At 45.1% G+C, this 22,577-nt stretch overlaps 1 protein-coding gene across 2 annotated transcripts in view; it reads right to left on the reverse strand.

Annotated features, from left to right (window-relative positions):
• Nucleotides 1–22,577, reverse strand: part of SNORC (secondary ossification center associated regulator of chondrocyte maturation) — a 237,446-nt gene that overhangs the window by 140,661 nt on the left and 74,208 nt on the right. The window lies entirely within an intron of this gene.

Below are 22,577 nucleotides of genomic sequence, written 5' to 3' on the forward strand. Positions count from 1 at the left end.
ATTCCTCTTCACAAAGTTCAGACTTTTCACATGTTGTGGTGAGAAGCTTGTGAAGGATTCACTGACAGCGGATCCAGCTGCACTGAATGCCCTTTCCGACAAGACATTAGCTCACGGGGCAGAAGTGGTGGCTTAACGGTAGTAAGGTGGACGCTGTCTATGACTCGAAGTACCTCGGTTTGAAAGTCTTTGCATGCCCGAGCAAGATTGCTCTTTTAAAATATTTGACCTTCAAATGAAACATTATAACACTAGACGTGGGAAGTTCACCTTGCTACCGGTTACGCGGTTTTAGAAGGCTAAAATTGTCCCAGCCATTATTTATGGTTTGGAGATTCAGCATAGCCTCTCCTTCTATGATTTTACCACTTTGGGAGGCTTGGTTTGGAGAACTGTTCTATCTTTGCCTGTGTCAACACCTATGGTTGAACTCGATTCAAATTAGGACTGATCTCATTAAATGCGAGAGTCCTTTGCAAAATAATTCTCTTGGGTACAAAACATGTAGATCTCCCTAGTGGATCCTTATTTGAAAAATTGAAAGAAACAGAGCAGAACTCAGCGAATCGGCACAATAATGATTGTACTCTTCTGCTAGAAACCCGTGCTTTCGACTATACAATAGTAATTTAGAATCCTGCATCATCTAAAATGCTTTGTGGTGAAAGGATTGGTGTTTAACCCGAGAAGGGCTAGCAGCATACGAAAGGATGCCTGATCTGCCTACAGTCCACAAGAGGATGGGAGTGTGTGCTCCCTACATGAACCAATTTCCATCAAGAAGATTTGGTCATCCCATATGTTACGTGTTAGGTTAAACCTATTGCCAACCAAAGAGAATTGTTTCCTTTGGAAGAGGGCGACTCGCGAGAATGCACTCTGTCGATATTGTGAGAAAAAGGTGAAACACGTTGTTCTCCGGTGCCCTGTACCTCTGTCTAAACGAAGGATATGTTTTTTGCTTGGTATTTTGAGGATTTAAGAGTGTCACATTGGGACATTTTATGGATTCACGTGCATGATTTAGCCTCTTGGAGATCACGAAAACATTTGTATCAATTTTTCCTTGCAGCAAATCTGATTGAATTCTGAATGTTCTTTGCTTCTTATGGTCTTAACAAATTTTAAGATGGTTTGGGGTATTCATTTTGTGATTATGCATTTTATTAGTGGTTCTAGTATTGTTATATTTGTAATTCTGCATTTAGGTCAAATGTGATTGAGTGGTTGTATATTTTTTGGATTTTTAAAAAAAAAATTGTATTCTATTTGAATTTCTCTTTTCTTTTAACATTGTTTGTTCAGGAATTATTTTTGTAAACCAAACGCAGAACAGATAAATAAATAGAAAAATTAGCTCATGTGCCACTGAGATGGTCTCCTCACATTGGGACTGACACTAGGCGCACCGCTTTTGACAACTGCCAGCGGAGACAGGGGATGTGAATGCTATTTCCCAAAATGTACACAACAGCTATGTCAGAAGCACTTGATCCTTTCTTCTGACACATAGAACGAATGTGTTCAATACTTGTTGGCAAGACATCATTCGGGAGTAAGTGCTGAAGGGAGTTTCAGCCACAAGCAACAGTGCGGCCAACTGGGACACCTTCCATCCCTCTGTTGAGGTTGTGAAACTGCTTGGTGCTTCAATATAACTTCCAGTCAAAATGATTTGCTTATGGGCACATATTCCTTGCATACGTAAGTTTCCACATGACATATATGTATGTTGCTTGCCAGAGTCTCTTCTCCAGGCCAGGCCTTGTCCAGATACACACAAGAGGATTACTCTGCGCATGTGAGATGTATGATGCAACTCCCTGGTTGAATGAGGCTGTTTGCCATAGGCATACCATGATGCACCTCGGCATAACCGCAACTGGCCATTCGGGGTAGATCATTCCAAACTTAGAGCCACTGTCAACGCAGGCCCCAGAGTTAACCCATTCTTCTTTAGCGTTAAGAAAGATCAGTCTCATACAAAACAGAAGAACCTGTTGTGCCTAAGTCAATGAAACTTGTGTGTGCCTTCTGTTTTTACCTGGACTATGAGTTCCCTTCACTCAATCTGGAGAAAGGAACATAATTTACAACGCTACATGTCTCCTATACCTGCCTCAGAAGCTGTGGGGTGTAAGAAGCACATGTTTAAAAATCAAAGGTCATGCCAAGAAATGTTCTTGACTTTCTATCCTGGTCATGTATAGCTTTAGCCTGTTGTCGTACTCCATGGGTGTTAGTGTAATCCTTGTGTTGCGTTTGTCAGTCACTGGGTCCAACAATGACATCAAATGCTCTGTAGTCCCCCACTGCGTCTTATTTGCTTATAACTGGACGAGGCGGTTATGCTTAATGCTTGTTAACCAGGACAGTATTGAGCAGGAGGCAAAGGAGATGGTTTGGGCAAGTAAGACACTGATGAGACGCATTAAAAGGCATCTTTTTAAAGCTAGTCTGCTTACTGTGTTGCTCTCCTTTCTCTGGGTTGTCTTTCTCCTGCTCCTCCTTATCTTGCTAGTCTATAGTGCCAAGATACCCTCAGGTCTTTGTTGAGCTTAAACTAGTTTTGATAACATAACATGATGCAGGCTGGGTAATTTGCAATGAGTGTGAAGCAGAAAGAGAACCCCAAAACATGAGGAACGCGTCACCTACCTGCCCCGCTTTTTCCAAATAATTATAAGGGGCAAGATCCACCAAGGGCTTTTCTTTAAGGGCAGCACTAAAAGATTGGACCAAGGCAGGGTGCCCTAAAGATACCAGTCTCCTCATCAACTGCAGCACACTAAAGACATTATTGGATAAGGTAGGGCAACATTGTTTTTAGACCTCTGAGGCCACCCTCTCTGAGGGGTTATTTGTCATGGCTTTCTTTAGCCCAATGCACATCCGGGATCTGGTGGACATTTCCAGAAGGACATCAGGAGTGACACTAAGGGTCAGGGACGTCACCCTCGAGGAGGGACCACCAGACATTGAAACACTGATCAAGGGACCAAGGCGGGGGACACAGCACCCAGGGTACTGTGTCTGCATGTTGCTATTGCAATGTCCGAGGAGAGCGACGGTGAGACTTGCCTTTGGGTGCACGTAGATGTCAACCCCCTATCTATACTTTGATGTAAACATATTTTAGCAGCTGCACTTAATATGGCCAGTCTAAACGGACCAGGTTAGTAACCTCATTAATTTAGGAGGCAGGCTGCAATTGCAGCTTTCAAGGAAGGGGGGGTGGCTCGTTCGTAATGGGCAACATGGCGGTAGGCTATGGAGTACTATGAATGCACCGCCCAGCCACCAAATATGGTGGAGTCAACGAATCAAGTGGAGGTCTCCCTCCGCTGCAGCGAGCAGCTGAGTAACCACTCCATAGCTGGTGCTGTGTATATTTGGTAACCGAGACCGTGCATGCCCAATGGGCCATGATAGGCTGGTATCATTTTGCTATCTCAAACTTGCATGGCGCATTGGCCATGCTTGATGGGGCACTATGAGTTAATTTCTATGTAGTGGGCGCTAATGAGGATCCCTGCAATTGAAAGCTGTCTGGAATGCTGCTATCCTTACACCAGTGCATGCTCAGGAAGCAGGCCTCATAGAGAGGCAGTGATTGCCAACTTTCTCTCCTTCTTGCTTGCTCGGTAAAGCCATCATTTTGTGGGTACTACTGACCCGGCGTGGAATACTGAGGCAGGATGGAATGGGTAAGCTAATAAAACATGATTATGTTAGTATGTGTGCACGTGGATGTGCAACCTAAGGGTTGTGAATGTGTGTGACTGTGTGGGGGCAGGGTTGCTTGCAGGGGATGTTAGGAAGCAGCAGGGAGGTGCCAGCATATGTTTTCATAATCTTCCTACTGTGTTTTAGACACTGGCTGCAAGACAAAATGTTACAGGACAATGACGCCATATAGTGACACAGCCAGCATGAAAATGTCTTCTTATTCTTACAGTGGCAGCAAAGCATTATTGGGCACAGGCACCACAAGTCTGAACTCATAGTGGGAATATGAGGCGTAGCCCCCACAAGTATGTTGTAAAATGTGACAATGCTGGGAAATATTGACACAGACAACATGAGTGTGTCCTACAGTGGCACTACTGGCATTTGAATGTATATATTTAATTGTTTAAAGCGCTGAGCTAGCTCAAGAGCAGCAGAGCACTGTACAGGGTGTGAGTAGCCAATGTACAGGGTGGCATCTTTTAAAAGTAATGCACTATTGTGGGTTACGATCTATGCATCGGTCTGTACACCCATAGGGAGTAGTCCTTCATCATGTGTTTTTGAAAAAGCCACATTTTGAGAGATTTGAGAAACTGAAGAATTGTGGGGGTTTCCGAGCAGATAACGGGATTGTGTTCCAAAGGGTTGATGCTTGACAAGAGAAGTATTGTTTGTGGGTTCTCTCTTTGCAGGCAAGGAGCGTGTGCCACTAGAAATGTGGAGCTTAGCCAATTGGTATGGTACTTGTGACTGCTTTGTAGATGATGCATACAGTCAATCTGGTGCAGTCAATCAATTTTTCTCATCAGATTTAATCCCTGCTATTCTTAAACATGCCTTGGTGATTCTACTTTTTAAAAATAACATTTTGGATCCTACTCTCTTTTCTATCGACCCAATTAATCTATTACCTTTTCTCATGAAGCTCTTGGAATCACTGGTTTCTCCCTTACTTTCTTCTTGGAAAAGTCCTCCTTCTTTGACTCCCTTTCAATCTGGTTTCAGACCAGGGCAAGGTACAGAGTCGGTGCTTGTCTCAGTCGTGGAGGACCTTACTCAACTGTCTGATCAGGATGGGGTGGGGGTGCTGATCCTTCTAGATCTTTTTGTGGCCTTTGACACCATCGACCACTCCACCCTTCTTCTCCGACTGGCAAGTGCTGGTATCTCTGGCTCAGACTTGCCCTGGTTTTGATCCTTTCTTGGTAACTGCTCATAGTCACTATCTCTCCGTCCATTTCAATCTGATCCTATTTTTATTACTTGTGGGGTTCTCCAGGGTTGCGCTCTTTCTCCTGTTCTGTTTAATGTCTACATTCAGCCTTGGACCAAGCTCATCCAGTCCCACGGTTTCCGTTGCTACTCTTATGCCGACGATACCCAAAATGTTGTGCGCCTCTATTTGGCAGCGACTGACACAGCTGTTCGTCTGCATCGGTGCTTGGAGTCCCTGGGTAGCTGGATGAATCAAAACTGGTTGAAGCTGAATGCTGACCAAACAAAAGTTCTGGTGGTCGGGCCCCTTTGATCTATCGTTTTCTGGACACAGGCCTTCTGGGCCACTTCCGACCCCTGTTGCGGTGGTAGAGGACCTGGGCTGTTAAATCTCTGTCTCTTTTGGCAGAAGCCCAGGTCAGAATGGTCTGCAAAAATGGCTATTTCAAACTCAGAATGCTCCGGAAGGTTCTTCCTTTTTTGCCAGCGCATCTTCGTGTTTCTATGGTAACAGCTTCCATCTTTGGCATGCTCGAATATTGCAACTTGTATATAGCTCAGCCTCTCTATCTACTTAACAGGGTCCAAGTGCTGCAGAATTCTGCAGCAAGTGCTGCCACCTCCACCCCTCTGTGTATCTCCATCTTGCCAGTGCTCCGCTACCTCCACTGGTTGCCGGTGGTTTGCTGCATTGAGTTTAAGGCCCTCTGCATCATCCACAATCCTTTCTATGGAGTGGGTGCAGAGTTCCTTCAAGATAAATGCTGTCCTTACATGCCCGCCAGAGCTTTAAGATCAGAGCATGCTTACCTCATTCAGGTGCCTGGGTTTAAGCACTTGCGGGTGGGAGGACGGGCCTTCTCAGTGGCTGCGGCAATCCTTTGGAACAATCTGCCATTTTACCTCCGCGCGACTGTTGGTTTAATGTCAACTTAAGACCCTTCTGTTCTGTTTTTTCTCTCTGATTCTTTTAGCTGCTCTTCTCTTAGCTCACTAGCGCCATGATGTCTGTATTGCCAAAAGGTTGCACTTTATAAATTCGGCTTAACATAACATAACATTCTTGAACAGTATCCTAGCCTTTAGAGGAAGCCAAAACAGTTCACATGGGATGGGGGTGATTCAGTCAAATTTTCACGCCCCTGTAATAAGACATGCTGCAGCGTGGTGGACTGATTTTAGGGCAGTTAAGTGAGCAGCTGGGAGCCCTGTCAGGAGGGGATTTCCCCCATTGATCCACAAGACCGAAAGGGCCTGCACTATGGCCATGAAGTCCTGCAGCAGGATGAAGGGTTTGATTTTGCGAAGGATGGAGATTTGAAGCGAGGCCATTTGGGCCTTCTTGGATATGTGTCTCTGAAAGGACAGGCTGCTGTCAATGGTGAAGCCTAAGGATTTTGCTGAATCTGAGAGTTGATGATCAAATCCTTCTAGACGCATATCACTGAGCAACTGTTGGATAATTTGTTGTCTAGCCTGGGCTTTGAATTTGGTCTCGGATGGGTCGAGTTTGAGGCAGGCAGTCGACATCCAGCACTGGAGGACGGCTAGAAAATCACAGAGATGGCCAATGTACTATGAACTTTTTACTCTCACGAATAAAGTCAGTATCACTGCGTATTGACCAATGGCTGTACTGAGATTTTTGCATAGTGGCCCCAGAGGCTCCATGTAAATGATACAATGGATTGGTGAGAGGATGGAGCCTTGGGGAACTCTGCAAGAGCCTGGGAGTAGGGTAGAATGCAACATGTTCATGTGGACGGATTTGTGTCTGCCCGAGAGGTAGGGGCTAAACCAATTCAGGACAGTGCCTGAGAATTCCATCCTGTCAGTGAGAGGGGAGATGATATTGTAGTGGCCGATGATGTTGAATGCAGCAGAGAGGTCACAAGGACAAGGAGATGCCCTTTTCCATGATTTGGAGGGCATCATCTACCACCTGGATGATGGCTGTAAGATTGTACCCATAAACGAGATTCGTAATGGGCCGGTAGTTGGTCAGGTCATCTAGGTCGAGAGATGTTTTTTAAAAGAGGTCTACAAAACTAGTCTTGGGGGTGTCCAAGAATTACCCTTCCATGAGGGGGCATACATGATGCTGAGTGTTAGGGAGGATTCTCATTCTATGGCTAATTACCCTTACCTATAGAGTCCTCCAGCAGCTTTGCTGGATTTGAAGGGTTTGTTTCTTTTTACCTGCTAAGAGTGAGACTCTTTTTCCCACTCTTAGGCATTTTTGCTATGTGTGTTCTAAGCTATTTTTGTGTTTAATGCCTATGGGATCTTTCTCAACCCCATAAGAACCATCTTTATTCACATGTGTTATACAGCACCCTCAGTGCAGTGACACAGGGGTGTCCTAGCGACCCCCAAACATAGACTCCATACCCTGGGACTGACTACTGTCTCCCAGGGCATGTAAAGTCCCCATTGACTTTACTAGTCAAATCCTATGAACGAAACCAGTACAACCCATCTTACTATGGAGGTACTGGAAGGGGTTAATAGTTTTTCCCCTATGTTCATTTTCGAGAGGGTACCATACAGTCCCGCTCTCAAAGGTTTCTGGCTGGTGGCAGTGGTTACTACCATAAATATTTGACTGCAAATATTTTCCTATGGGATTTTCCCACTGTTCGAGGCTACCACTTTTTCTGACAGCCTCTAACATACCGCCGGTGTATTTTAATATTAACTTTACTCCGGTAGGTTTTTATTGCCAGAACTTTAATATAACTTCTTTCTCGTCTCTTCCTCTGAAGTCCTAATCCAGGTCGGGGTTCCTTTGTTCGTACTTTTGGCGGGCTTCTGCCGAGAAGCCCTCCTTTCGGCGCCACTGAGTCTGGGGTGGGTCCATTGTGTGGGAGGGGGAGTAGGACCCCTGGACAGGGTTGCCTCAGCAACCCATGTTGCATTCTATCCTGATAGGCTGGAGGGTCTCCTGACAAGATGACCACTCCACTGTGTGAGTGACAGCTAGGCTGTATGAATGGAGATCTTTTTGCATAAAAGCAGGGTCTTGAGGACTGGAAGAGCAAGACGTCGCCACTGGAACTAAGAAACCGAAGACGAGAGAAGCCAAAGACACCTGCAATGACAACCACCGGTGAAGCCCTGCTGCAGCGTCTCACCACTTTTCTCCACACGACGAGAAAAGATCTTCACCTGCAAGAGCCTTCTTCCCTTGAACTGGTGGGGCCAACCAGTTTGCCAATCGCCTTCCCGGACTTGCCTTGATCGAATCTCCTGTACCCTGTACTCGGAGGCCAGATAGCCAGGCACCAGTCCATCCGGACCGCAATTTAAAGGAGCGTACCTTTTATTCGTCGGGCAGAACCGCAGCTGGTTTCATCCCTGGGTAGTGCAGTAACTCAAACCTTCCTCCACGACGAGAGCCTCTCTTCCTCTGCTGGATCACCCACACTGCAAGAACTACCAGGAACAACCGCCACCGCAGGAGCCACTTCTTCATTTAAAGGTACATTGATCCGCCAGGCCGCCCTTTCTTGGCGGTAACACTAAAGGTGTTTTAAATCCTTTACCCACCAGTTGGGTTGGCTGCCCCTCTCTCTTAACATTGTCTTTTCATCTTCTGCATCTACCTTTTTCATTTCGTTAACCAAAGACTTGACTGCAGCTACAAGAACATTTTTGCTCCTGGGCCCTTGCCCTGTAACACTGACTCTGGCACAGGCCTACTGACTCTGGTCACATTTGTTAGATCTGCCTTCTTTAGATTGATTTTCACAGAGAACTATGTTGGTGCACCCATTTCTTTTAACTACCCTTTCCTTCCCAATTTTAAACCTTGTGAAATGCCGTTTTGCTCAGTTTTCATCTACGTATTGCTTATACTAAAACACTGCCTTACTTAAGGTGGCTCACAAACTGATGGGAAGTGTTGCTAGGGTGTGTAAGAACCTATTTCTATATAACTTGTGCTTTCCTTCCCTTGTGAGAAATTGTTAGAGGATCCCTTGTGTGTAGTTGTCACTGTGCCGTTTTGCTCAGTTTTCACTCTGGTTCACTTGGTCTACAATTTAACTTGGGAGTGTGTATTTTTGTTTCCTTTGACTTAATTTAACTTACTTGATGACTGTGATACATGTGTTTTATTAGAAGTGTATAAAATAAATATATATCTACTTTTTAAAAACAAAGCCTCGGTCAGTGTTTCCTTGTTCCATAGTCTAATGGGCCTATTGTGTAAACCCTGAATATTGCTCATCTCCCTCTTGAGATAAGTCTGACTGCTCAGCCACAGCTACCAACTAAATCTTTGTGGTACAGACTGATACCAAAGGGGATTTATCGCTCTCACCTGTAGTCCTAATCTTGTGTAGTGCTCCCTACGGGAACTGCACAGGATTCTGCCTAACACTGGTGTACAGCAGTGAGGATAAAAGTATTGGATTTACATTTTAGAGTTCTGCTAGTGCTTTGGTTCAAATAACCACAAGGCTAACTATCACAACAAGTTTATTTTAAACAAAAGTCAAAATTATGTAAAGTTACAGCCAGGAGACCCTCCTTACTAATACTGCTGATTATTTAAGGGATCTGTGTAGACAGAAAGGTCTGCCTGTCAAAGGCAATACATTAGAAATGATTGATAGACTGTTAGAGAAACAAAGTCTGGATAGTGGTGCTGTAGTGCCCCCTACTCCAGCAAATGTAGCAAATCTTGAGGAAAATAATGTTGAAGATGTTATTGTAGAAACAGATGAGGAAGAGGAGGATAACCATGTCACCCCCTCTGGCCCTCTACCTAATCAAAGGCCTCCACCTATGGCTACTGGACCCTTACCAGGTCCCACATTAAGTCCTGAATGTATCTCTCTAGAAAAAATGAGACTTGAACTTGAATTCAAAAGAATTAGTGCCCAAACTAAACAGAGACATCAAGAACTAAGGCTCAAAGAGATTGAACTCAACCATGAGCTTGAGATGAAGAAATTGTCTTTGGAAAATGCTTCTCTCCCCGAATCCTCTAGATCTTCCAGTCCAAAAAGACCCCGGATGCCTAAAGAGATTGTGGGTATGTATGAACCTAAGTTGGATGTATTAGATTGGCTTGCTATGTTTGAATATAATCATGGGCTCCATGATATCACAGGGAATCAGTTGATCCTCTGGTTATTCTCTAGGCTCCCCCCTGTTGCATCTGATGTGGTAATGGAGTTGGGGGGGGGGGTGGATAGGATGGATTATGAATGTGTAAAGCTAGCTTTGATAGCTAGATTTGAGAAGACTCCTTCCAGGGTATCAGGTAATATTATCCCCATATAGATGGTCACTGTAAATAATATCGCCGGGAAAAGGTGGCAGCGATATTATATGGGTGACCATATATATGGGGAGAGGGGCAAAAAAAATGTTCCATGCAATTATGTCGCCACATAAAACTGCCATTTTTCTGCGATATTTTTGCATGGTGAGATTTTTGCGGCGACATTATTACATGGAACCCTTCCCAGTACCTTAAGAGGTTTAGGACCCTCAAAAAGCATGATAGTACCCCTTGGGCTACTTGGGTGAATGAGTGTTTGAAGAACATGGAGGGATGGATTAAGGGTTATAGAGTTAACACTTATGAAGGAATGAGAAATCGTGTTATGATGGAGTCTATCTATGATAAGCTATACAAGTGGGTACTCCCTAATTTTTTGTTATCGGGGGGTCAAGTCTGATGGAAGGGAGAGTCTACAAAGGGAAAAAAATACATGACAGACTGACTACCCCTCTCTAATGGTCCTGTGAAGACACAGGTGTAGATACCGAGAGACTGCTTACTTATTATGCAGACTAAGCACCTTGTGGGAAAATAATTATTTCAACTAAATTCAAACTAAAACATTTGGTTTTCCTTTGACGTAAAAGGAAAACCAAATGTTTTTTCCTATGTCATGCATATCGTGAATAATTAATATGCTAGAAGAACATTCAAATTGTAGAACCCCGTGTTTGTAAAATGTATGAGTGGAATGAAAGGTATGACTGTTTAACGTAGAAGTCAATAATGTGTTTTAATTATGTTTTTATGAACTAACATTAAAGTGATTTATGATTTTGCTACATTGCATTTAGTTGAAATAATTCTTTTCCCACAAGGTGCTTAGTCTGCATAATAAGTAAGCAGTCTCTCTGTATCTAAACCTGTGTCTTCACAGGACCATTAGAGCCACGAGGGAAACAATCAGGCTAGTGTACCTGCTGTTCCCAGACCAGAAGGAGGTCAGAACAAGCCACCATTTATAAAGACATTTGAAAAATGTTATGTTTGTGGCTCTACTGATCATGTGAAAGGGGATCCCAGATCTAAGGGTAAACCTTCAGGGGTCCACACTGTCTCCTTAGCCTTCGCACCAGAGGGGGAAGTAGATATGGCCAGTGGAAGCTTTCAACTGCTAGCTGAAGAGCCCATTGGAGTCTCAGCTAGGGTATCTTTAGTATCTCTAGGGTTGTGGGAACAACAGAATTTAGATGTGTATAATTCTATCCCTCCTAATACTAAAGAGTATTATAAAGACAGTGCCTAGTCAATGGTCAGGAGACCCCTGCCATTAGAGACACTGGGGCCAGCATAACTGTGGTGGATGAATCTTTTTTCAAGGTGGAGGATGTTGCTAAGGCACCCAAACGCCTCACCAAGTTAGCTGGAGGGCCTCTGCAGATGCTTCCCCAATTATCAGCTCTCATCCAGTGCAATTCAATGACTGTCAGGATACCTGTGAGTGTACAATCTGAAGTACCAGGAAGGGTGCTGTTGGGCAATGATCTGAAAGACCTGGGAGTAGTGTCAAGTACCCCCAGACCTCCTAGTAAGAGATTACAGGAGCTTACCAGACCTGCAAGGGAGAGGACCTTAAGGGGCTCTCCTGAGGAGATGATAGAAAAAGAAATCACTCCTACTCCACTGAAGTTACTAACTGCTATTTCCAAGCAACCAGAAGCAAAGGGGAAACCCAAGACTTCCAAGAAGAAACCGGCAGGAAGCACTCCAGTGCTGCCAACCAGGAAATCTCCTAGGTTGTCAAAAATCACACCTGTGATTCCCCCTCCAGCTGAGACTGAGAGGGAGGTACAACCCTGTGTGGTTGAACTAGAGCCTGAGGACTGAGATCTTGTAGGAGACCAGGAACTCGTTGGAGATCTTGACCCTGTGGATCATCCTGAGATGCAGTCTTTACTGGCAGAAGGTGACCCCAAAGGGCAGACTTCAGTAAGGGACACAGAGAATGCCCAACTCTGGAAGTCTTCACCACCAGGAAGCTTCTCAGCTTGAAGGGTAAGACACTGGGAAGTATAGGTTACATTGGGAAGATGGCCTCTTCTATAGTGAACCAACAGAGTCACTCCCTGGGGACTACAAAAGACTTGTAGTGCCTCAAGCAAACTGACTCCAATTTTTGCAACTAGCCCATGAGATACCTTTGGATGGTCACTTGAGTTTCAGGAAAACCAATGAAAAGGCTCTCTCTCTACTTTTATTGGCCTAAAATGGGGGCTGAGGTAGATAAGCATTGCAAGAGTTGCCACACTTGCCAAACCTCTGCTAAACGTGGCTCCAGAAATGTGGCACCTCTAGTGCCTCTCTCTGTGGTGGGAGTACCATTTGAGAGGGTAGGAATCGACATTGTTGGTCCACTTGATCCTCCAACTTCTTCAGGCAACAGGTTTATACTTGTTGTAGTAGACCGTGCTGCTAGGTTCCCTGAAGCAATTCCTATAAGTACTGTTACAGCTCTGGCTGTGGCTAATGCCCTCCTTGTTATTTTTACCAGGGTTGGGTTTCCTAAGGAGGTAATATCCGACATGGGGTCAAATTTTATGTCCCACTACACGAAGGCCATGTGGAAAAACTGTGGAGTTACCTACAAGTTCTCAGACAAATGGGTTGGTAGAAAGGTTTAACAGAACCATGAAGAGCATGATATGAGCTTTAGAAGACCCTCTTAAGAAAAAATGGGATCTTCTACTGCCATGCCTTCTCTTTGCATATAGAGAAGTCCCTCAGGAGGGAGTGGGTTACAGTCCCTTTGAACTTCTCTATGGCCATCCGGTCAGAGGTCCATTGGCCCTGATCAAGGAGGGGTTGGAGAGTGCTCCTTCCCCCATGCCAGACAGAGTCACTGACTATGTGATAGGACTCCGGAGGAGAATGTTACATATGATGGCTGAGGCAAGTGATAACTTAAAAGCAGGTCAGGCTCTGGTCAAGCATTGGCATGACCAGAAGGCCAACATGGTTGAGTTTGCTCAAGATCAGCTAGTTCTTGTTATGGTCCCAACAAGGCAGAGGGCCTTGCAGGACAAATGGATGGGACCTTTCAAGGTTGTGGGAAAACTTGGAGAGGTGAACTATCTGGTGGATTTAGGCAATCCTAAGGAGGCTCCTAGAGTCTTTCACATCAACCCTCTAAAATCGTATGTCTCGAAACCAGAACTGGGAGCTCTGCTTCTAGCTTCAGCTCAAGAGGAGGAGGAGAGTGAACCTCTACCTGACCTCCTCAGAGGCAAACCTTTAGGTAAGAAAATAGAAGGAGTTAATCTCTCTTCTAATCTGACACCTGAGCAACAGGAGGAGTGCAAGGTTTTGTTGAATGAATTTGCCTCCCTGTTCTCTCTAGCACCAGGCTTGACCCCTTGGGGCCAGCATGATATACAAACTGGTGACTGTTTACCTGTGAAAAGCAGGGGCTACAGGATGTCAGAAAATGTAAGAGCCCACATCAAAGGAGAGGTCAACAAGATGCTTGATCTCGGGGTAATAGAGCCCTCTACTAGTCCATGGTCTAGCCCAGTTGGCAGGATGCAAGGAGTTGAGATTCTGTGTGGACCAGAGAGCTCTAAATGCAGTCACTAAGACTGATGCCCATCCTTTGCCAAGGACAGGTGAGCTGTTGGATAGACTTGGTTCAGCCAGGTTCCTCAGCACATTTGATCTCACGTCAGGCTATTGGCAAATAGCCCTGACTGACCATGCCAAGGAGAAAACTGCATTCTCCACCCCAGTTGGCTTATACCAGTTTAAGGTTATGCCTTTTGGTTTAAAGAATGCACCTGCTACATTCCAAAGGATGGTTAATCAGGTTCTGAATGGGGGGGAGGACTTCTGCATGGCATACTTGGATGACATTGCAGTGTTCAGCCCTACTTGGACAGAACATGTTGACCACCTAGGATATGTTTTGCAGACTCTTGAACAGGCCCATCTGACCATAAAGGCAAGTAAATGCCAAATTGGTCAGAGTAAAGTGGTCTACCTTGGGCATGAGGTAGGAGGGGGTGAAATAAGGCCTTTGCTCAGCAAGACTGAAGCTGTGCAAAATTGGACAACCCCTTCTACTCAAACCCAGGTGAGAGCCTTCCTAGGCCTCACTGGGTATTACAGGAATTTCATTGAGAACTATGGATCCATAGCTTCTCCACTGAATGTAATCTCGTCTCCTAAATTCCCTAAAAATATCAAATGGAATGAGGAGTGCAATCAGGCCTTTGAAAACCTTAAGAAAGCCCTTTGTCAAGCACCAGTCCTCAGAGCTCCTGACTACCACCAACCCTTCATTGTACAAACAGATTCTTCCATGTATAGGTGCAGTACTCAATCAACTGGATGAGAAAGGTAGGGAGCCCCCCATTTGCTTCATCAGTAGGAAACTGAAGGAACCTGAAACAAGGTGAGCAACTATTGAGAGAGAATGTTTTGCCATTGTGTGGGCTTTGAAAACGTTTAGACCATACTTGTATGGATCTACTTTCGTCATTCAAACAGACCACCAACCCTTGAGATGGTTGATGCAAATGAAAGGGGAAAACCGAAAACTGCTAAGATGGTCAATCTGCCTCCAATGGTTTGCTTTTACCATTGAGCACAGGTCAGGATGTCACCACCAAAATGCTGATGGTCTCTCTATGATGTTTATAACCGACTAAAGGTAAGAGACGCATCCAGGAGTGGATTAGATCCTCCTATTCCTTAGTCTGGGGGGGCGAGTGTTAGGGAGAATTCTCATTCTATGGCTAATTTCCCTTACCTTTAGAGTCCCCCAGCAGCTTTGCTGGATTTGAAGGGTTTGTTTCTTTTTACCTGCTGAGAGTGAGACTCTTTTTCCCAATCTTAGGTATTTTTGCTATGTGTGTTCTAGGCTATTTTTGTGTTTAATGCCTATGGGATCTTTCTCAACCTCATGGGAACCATCTTTATTCACATGTGTTACACAGCACCCTCACTGCAGTGACACAGGGGTGTCCTAGCGACCCCCAAACATAGAGTCCATACCCTGGGACTGACTACTGTCTCCCAGGGCATGTAAAGTCCCCATTGACTTTACTAGTCAAATCCTATGAACTAAACCAGTACAACCCATCTTACTATGTAGCTACTGGAAGGGGTTAATAGTTTTTCCCCTATGTTCATTTTCGAGAGGGTACCGTACAGTCCCGCTCTCAAAAGTTTCTGGCTGGTGGCAGTGGTTACTACCATAAATATTCGACCGCAAATATTTTCCTATGGGATTTTCCCATTGTTCGAGGCTACCACTTTTTCTGACAGCCTCTAACATACCGCCGGGATATTTTAATATTAACTTTACTCCAGCAGGTTTTTATTGCCAGAACATTAATATAACTTCTTTCTCGTGTCTTCCTTTAAACTCCTAACCCAGGTCGGGGATCCTTTGTTCATCCTTTTGGCGGACTTCTGCCGAGAAGCCCTCCTTTCGGCGCCACTGAGTCTGGGGTGGGTCCATTGTGTGGGAGGGGGAGTAGGACCCCTGGACAGGGTTGCCTCAGCAACCCATGTCACACTCTATCCTGATAGGCTGGGGGGTCTCCCACCAAGATGACCACTCCACTGTGTTAGTGACAGCTAGGCTGTATGAATGGGGATCTTTTTGCATAAAAGCAGGGTCCTGAGGACTAGAAGAGCAAGACGTCGCCACTGGAACAAAGAAGCCGAAGAGAAGAGAAGCCAAAGACACCTGCAATGACTGAACCACCGGTGAAGCCCTGCTGCAGCATCTCACCACTTTTCTCCACACGAAGAGAAGATCTTCACCTGCAAGAGCCTTCTTCCCTTGAACTGGTGGGGCCAACCAGTTTGCCAATCGCCTTCCCGGACCTGCCTTGGTCGAATCTCCCATGACCTGTACTCAGAGGCCGGATAGCCAGGCACCAGTCCACCCGGACCGCGATTTAAAGGAGCGTACCTTTTATTCGTCGGGCAGCACCGCGGCTGGTTTCATCCCTGGGTAGTACAGTAACTCGAACCTTCCTCCACGACGAGAGCCTCTCTTCCTCGGCTGGATCACCTGAATTGCAAGAACTACCAGGAACAACCGCCACCGCAGAAGCGACTTCTTCATTTAAAGGTACATTTTTCCGCCAGTCCGCCCTTTCTTCGCGGTAGCACTAAAGGTGTTTTAAATCCTTTACCTACCAGTTGGGTTGGCCGCCCCTCTCTCTTAACATTGTCTTTTCAACTTCTGCATCCACCTTTTCCACTTCGTTAACCAAAGACTTGACTGCAGCTACAAGAACATTTTTGCTCCTGGGCCCTAGCCCTGTAACACTGACTCTGGCACAGGCCTACTGACTCTGGTTATATTTGTTAGATCTGCCTTTTTTAGATTGATTTTACTGAGAACTGTGTTGGTGCACCTATTTCTTCTAACTACCCTTTCCTTCCCAATTTTAAACCTTGTGAAATGCCATTTTGCTCAGTTTTCATCTAAGTATTGCTTATACTGATACACTGCCTTGCTTAAGCTGGCTCACAAACTGGTGGGAAGTGTTGCTAGGGTGTGTAAGATCTCTATATAACTTGTGCTGTCCTTCCCTTGTGAGGAATTGTTAGAGGGTCCCTTGTGTGTAGTTGTCACTGTGCCATTTTGCTCAGTTTTCACTCTGGTTCACTTGGTCTACAATTTAACTTGGGAGTGTGTATATTTTTTCCTTTGACTTAATTTAACTTACTTGATGACTGTGATACATGTGTTTTATTAGAAGTGTATAAAATAAATATATATATACTTTTTAAATACAAAGCTTTGGTCAGTGTTTCCTTGTTCCATAGTCTAGTGGGCCTATTGTGTAAACCCTGAATACTGCTCATCTCCCTCTTGAGATAAGTCTGACTGCTCAGCCACAGCTACCAACTAAATCTTTGTGGTACAGTCTGATACCAAATGGGATTTATTGCTCTCACCTGTAGTCCTAATCTTGTGTAGTGCTCCCTAAGGGAACTGCACAGGATTCTGCCTAACACTGAGCAGTGTGTTAAGTGCCAGGCCCATCAATTGTTTAAGGATGAAGGCATGGATGATATTGTCAGAGTAGGGAGAAGGTTTGAGGGAAGCAATTGTTTTTAGGAGGTCTGGGGTGGAGAGGTGAGAGTATTTGGTACAGAGGGGCAGTGTGTGTGTTGGTGTGCAGGGGGAACAAATGCTGTGTGAGGTTGATTTGATTATATGTCAGATTTTGTGTATTTCATCAATTAAAAAGTTGTGGATTCCTTTGCATTTTTTCCTGAGTTGCTGACAGCTCAGGGTCAGGTGAGGGTTTGGTACAATGCTTTACTACTTCAAGGAGGGGTGAACTCCTGTTAGAGGCTGCTGCAATGGTGGTGGAGTAGTAAGCAGCTTTGGCCTTGGAAATCGGAAATCATATGGGAGGCGCAGAGAAATTTGAGGTTGGGGAGATTGCCAGGGTTACGTTTTTTGCACATTATATTGGTATAGCCAGCATGAAGTTGTCTTTTTACAGTGGCAATACTGTCATTTATAGGCACATCCAACATGATTGGCCTTTGTGATGTCATCTTTGATGTCCTGCATTTTAGTCTTAGCAGTGCATGATGGTGGCACGAGTTATGGTTGCGTAGCTTATGATAACTGGAACATTTTGTTGGTTTTTTGACTTTACCTTGAAACCATACCTCACTTTTAACAACATTTTTTCAATGAATTTCATAGGTTTTTATTAGTGCAACTTAACCATAAGATCTCTTTAACAACGTTTTTTCAGTAAATACATATACTGAGAGAGAGAGAGCGAGAGAGAGAGAGGGGGGGAGAGGAGAGAAGAACTAGAGAGAAAATACGTTTTTATAGAAGAGTTAAGATTACAAAAAGCAAAGTCAACATACAGCAGAAATAACAACATTAAGGTACAAACACTCACTGTACCACTACAAATTCACATATGAAACTTGAAGTATAAACACTCACTCCATGCTGTTACAAACCCAACCACAACACTTAAGATTTCCCCCCAAATTTTCCACAGAAACATAACCCTGATCACTGTCATGTGGCTTTGTATTGCCAAGGTTGGATAGGCAACGTTTTCCGATTAGCACAGTAGTGCGCCGATGCTCAAAAATGGAAAAGCCTGCTCCATCCCCAGTGCCACTCTAAATGTGCCCTCTCCACCCACCCCAGGATATGCTTAGAGAAGTAGGCCAGGTCACCGTAGGTCCGCTTTGTGTGTCTCTGGAATCATCCTAAATGCATGGAGGAGTTACAGGGCACGAGTAGCTGAGGATGAAAGGACTTCGCAACTGGCAGTAACGTGACATGTGCCCTTTGGCTACAGAGGTCAGGGGGAGTACAAGAGTGCTCTATCCCATAAGGGCAGCAGGACTTCTCGACAACTGCAAAGTATTGCGGGCTAGTAACATTCGTACGGGTCGTGTGAGCGAATGAATCTTTAACCTCTTTATGTTTATTCTGTTACATCATTTATTTAATTTGAAGTGTAATGGATGTACATGCCATTATTTCTTGCTTATTGTTTTTTTTATTACACGATGACGTCACGCACGTGAAGACGCTGTGCTTGATCACGTTGTTTGTAGTCACTGGTGGATTTAATTTATTCAGTCCCGGATACAGGCCCGGCTCCAGGAATTTTTAACTGGGTGGGCCAGGTTTGTTACTAGGGGGGCCCAAATTCCAATGGGTGTGGGTCTAGGAGTACCCTAAATAAAGTGCTGGCGTTGAACCAGATTTCCCACATCTGTGACCCAGCAAAAAATGTATTTCCAAGTCTGGAAAAATGCATTTGCACCCCTCTATAAAAAAAACAGTACAGAGCAAAAAGAGCAGCAAGGAACATAGTGTTGCAACATCAAGCTACCTATCTTCCCTTCACATATGCTCTTCCCTTTCTATTATATCCAATCGTCCTTCACCTTTCACCCCAAGTCACCTTCCTGGCCGGAAATGGCTTCTTCTACAATCTGTTGCTATCTGGATACAAGGGCGCATATTTTACAGGTTTAAAAATAGATTGTGCACTGGTGAGATTAGGCAAGGTGGTACCGTTGACTTTTTTTTGCATACACACATTCATAAATAGACGTGTCAGATGTCTGATTGCGCCTCGGTTTCTGGTGACCATCTTTCTATTGGTCAATATCCTTACTTGTACATTGTATTTGAGTGGAGCAGTTCTGATATACCATCCACATTGCCGGGGTTTCCCTTGGTCTTCTCTTCCAGGGAGCTCATCATGAGAGTGAGGTGCTTTTAGAGAATATGTTCTTAAAAGCACTAAGAATTTCTTTCAGAAAAGGGGAGGGGTTTGCTTTTTGATTGCCTACGTATCATTTACATTCCATATAACTACCGTTATAAGTATTGTGTAGCTTGACGTGCCTCTGTTTATCAATGCGTCACCATTTGACTGTTATCCAAATGTGTACTTTTCGTGCATCTCCGCTTGTAAAGGATAGCTTTATACATTTGTTTTCTGATGAAACTTACATATAATTTAATCTGTCATAAACGTTAATTGTAGAAATTGATGTTTTTGGAGTTCAGCATTGATGGTCTCTCACAATGATTTGAGAGCCGTCTTTTTGGTTTAATAGCCTGGCTTGGCCAGAGGCAGTTAATGCCCAGAATGTATGCGTGTCACCCAGAATTAGTGCCACTGGCAGGGTCACAGAACTTACTGATTGGTGGGGCTCTGAGCTTTATCTCAAGATAAAGCTCGGACTTCCATCATATTATCTCACAACCCCTTAATCGTTGATTGGGTCCACACCATTGCCGCCACCGCCCTCATCTTTCCACGCCACATGCCTCATCCGCTGCTGCAACTCTCTTGTCGACACATTTCCTTACTCTGCATGCCCTGGTCTGCCTCCCCACAGATTCTCCAACTTGAGATAACATGTAGTCTGTCTTCCGTTTCACACCGTGCTCCAGCCCGACTCGCTGAATAAGTACTCCGGAATCCTGCATTCTCCACCCAGTCACTGGATAATAATGAATATATTACCCACAGTGGCAAGGCTTTAGCCTGGTGTCAGCACCAGGGACCTCCATAAGGACCAAGCGCTTGATCTCCCGGCCAACACCAAGCAGTAAATCCCCAGCATCCTGTGTCGCATACGTAAACCATTCTTTAAGATTGACTGAGTTCAGATAGAACCCAATACCGAAGATTGCAATTGGGAAGAAATCACATGATTGCGCAAACGTCTTATTAGATTTGAACTAGGCAGGTCAATCATGTTGGAATACTTATGGAATAAGGCCTTACCACAGGGCTTAATTGTTAGGAATGAACCACAATTATTTTTGGATAACATTAACATCTGAATAAAATTGAGTCAAATAGCACACACCTGTGGTAGGGATTGGGTCGTTTTTATTATTGACACAGCCACAGCAGTAGCCCAACAGATCCTTGACAAACTTAAAGAATGTGAGGCAGAAATAAACACATTATTTCAGGTGAGATCCCCTACTCTTTACTGTTGTAGCTTAAATAAGCATTCCACATTTTTGTATGGATATGGTGGGTCTAACACAAGTACTTATTAAATGTATATTATTTTTGTCCTCATCTTGTCCTTGAGGTGAGTTGAAGTTAATTAAATATATTTTCACTCTGCTATTATGCTTTGGCATGCATTTATAATAACTTGTATTAATTCTATCACTTTTTTATTTAGTAATTGTGTATCCCTTCCTTTGCTTCACACCACGACTGCAGTTGGTGAGCAGGTGCAATTGGATCTACCTGTCAATCACTGCTAAACTATTGGTGCCTTCCTGTTTTGCCACTCCTTTTTCCTGCTTAAGCAACTCACCAGTCTCTTTTCCTTTACAGTTGGTTAGCAGGTGCAAGTGGGTCTAAATCACATGGCCTAAGCCCACCCACCTTTTCATCCCCGACTCTTCCTTTCTGCTCTTAAGATCGAGGATAGATGAAGAAAAGGGCAATTAATGTTGGGAGAGCAGACAAAGAAAAGGGCAATTCCTGTTTGGACCTGTACACATCAGACGGACCCAGAGCCTGAACCCCTGCTTGGAAAACAGGTAAGCGCATTCTGACATGTATTTTCTCCCTCCGTCCCCACCAGCTATCCCCACCATCACCAGGCAATGCCAACGTCAATACCATTGTCCCGCATGGGGGGGTCATTACGACCCTGGTGGTAGGGGGTTAACGGGGCCGGTAGAGCTGCCGGCCCCGTTAACCCTCTACCGCCTCATTATGAGGTCTCCTCGCGGGACCCGCTAAGGACGCCTCGTTTTACCAGGTGTCATTAGCAGGTCCCGCGAGCAGACCAGGATGCAAACAACGGGCCTGTCATTAACGGGCCCATTGTTTGCATCCTCCCCATTCCCATTGAGCACTATGGGGGCTCAAATGGGAATGGGGATGTACAGGGTCTGTGTTCCTGGAATGGGGAAATACCGGGCCCTCCAAGGTCGGAATGGCCCGGTATTTCCCCATTCCAGGAACCCGGACCCAGACCTGGTACCTGGAATGGGGATAGCCATGCCGCAAATAGCGGCATGGCTACCTCCAGTGTCGTAATGACTCCCATGGACTACGTAATGCAGCAACCTCATCGACATCAGCCTCAGCCCATCAGCACCCCCTGACCATCCACAACACAGAAGTTGATGTTCGCCAATGTCCACTCAGCTATTACCCATGCAGCAGACATCGCAGATCTCATCACTACACACGACCTTGACGCCATCTTCATCACTGAGACTTGGCTGACACCCACCTCCACTCACATCCTAGATGCCCTTGTCCCAGACGGCTACAGCATCCAACACAGAGACTGGTCGAACAAGGCAGGTGGAGGCCTCACAGTCATCCACAAGACCTTGTGGCCCAGCCCCAGACTTGACATTGACAACATTGGCTCCTTCGAAGTTTTCGCCTGCCACTCCCGACGGACACAGTCACCTTCCATCTCATCTACATACCACCCAAACCTAACACCGCCTTCATCAGAGACTTCACCGAACTGGTCACCACCACATCCCTCACGCACTCCAACAACATCGTCCTGGGCGACTTCAACCTCCCAGGCAACAAGGCCACCAAACCAATGAAGGAACCTCTCCTCAGCCTTCTCAACACCCTTTCACAAATGACCCAACACAAGAGAAAGGTACCATCCTCAACCTAATCATCACTGCACTGCCTTCCCTCCACTACAGCTCTCCTCTCTCGCTTGACAGGTCTGACCACCTGGCTGTGCCTTTCAACATTCTGCACACCACCCAGTCATGCACTCCCAGCAGAAACACATCAGACAAACCTTCAGGTCCTTCAAGGACTTCCCAGTGGAAGCCCTCATGGAAGAT

Source organism: Ambystoma mexicanum, chromosome 10 (assembly GCF_040938575.1).
Source record: "Ambystoma mexicanum isolate Mex_15411 chromosome 10, UKY_AmexF1_1, whole genome shotgun sequence".
Classification (NCBI taxonomy): Eukaryota; Metazoa; Chordata; class Amphibia; order Caudata; family Ambystomatidae; genus Ambystoma; species Ambystoma mexicanum.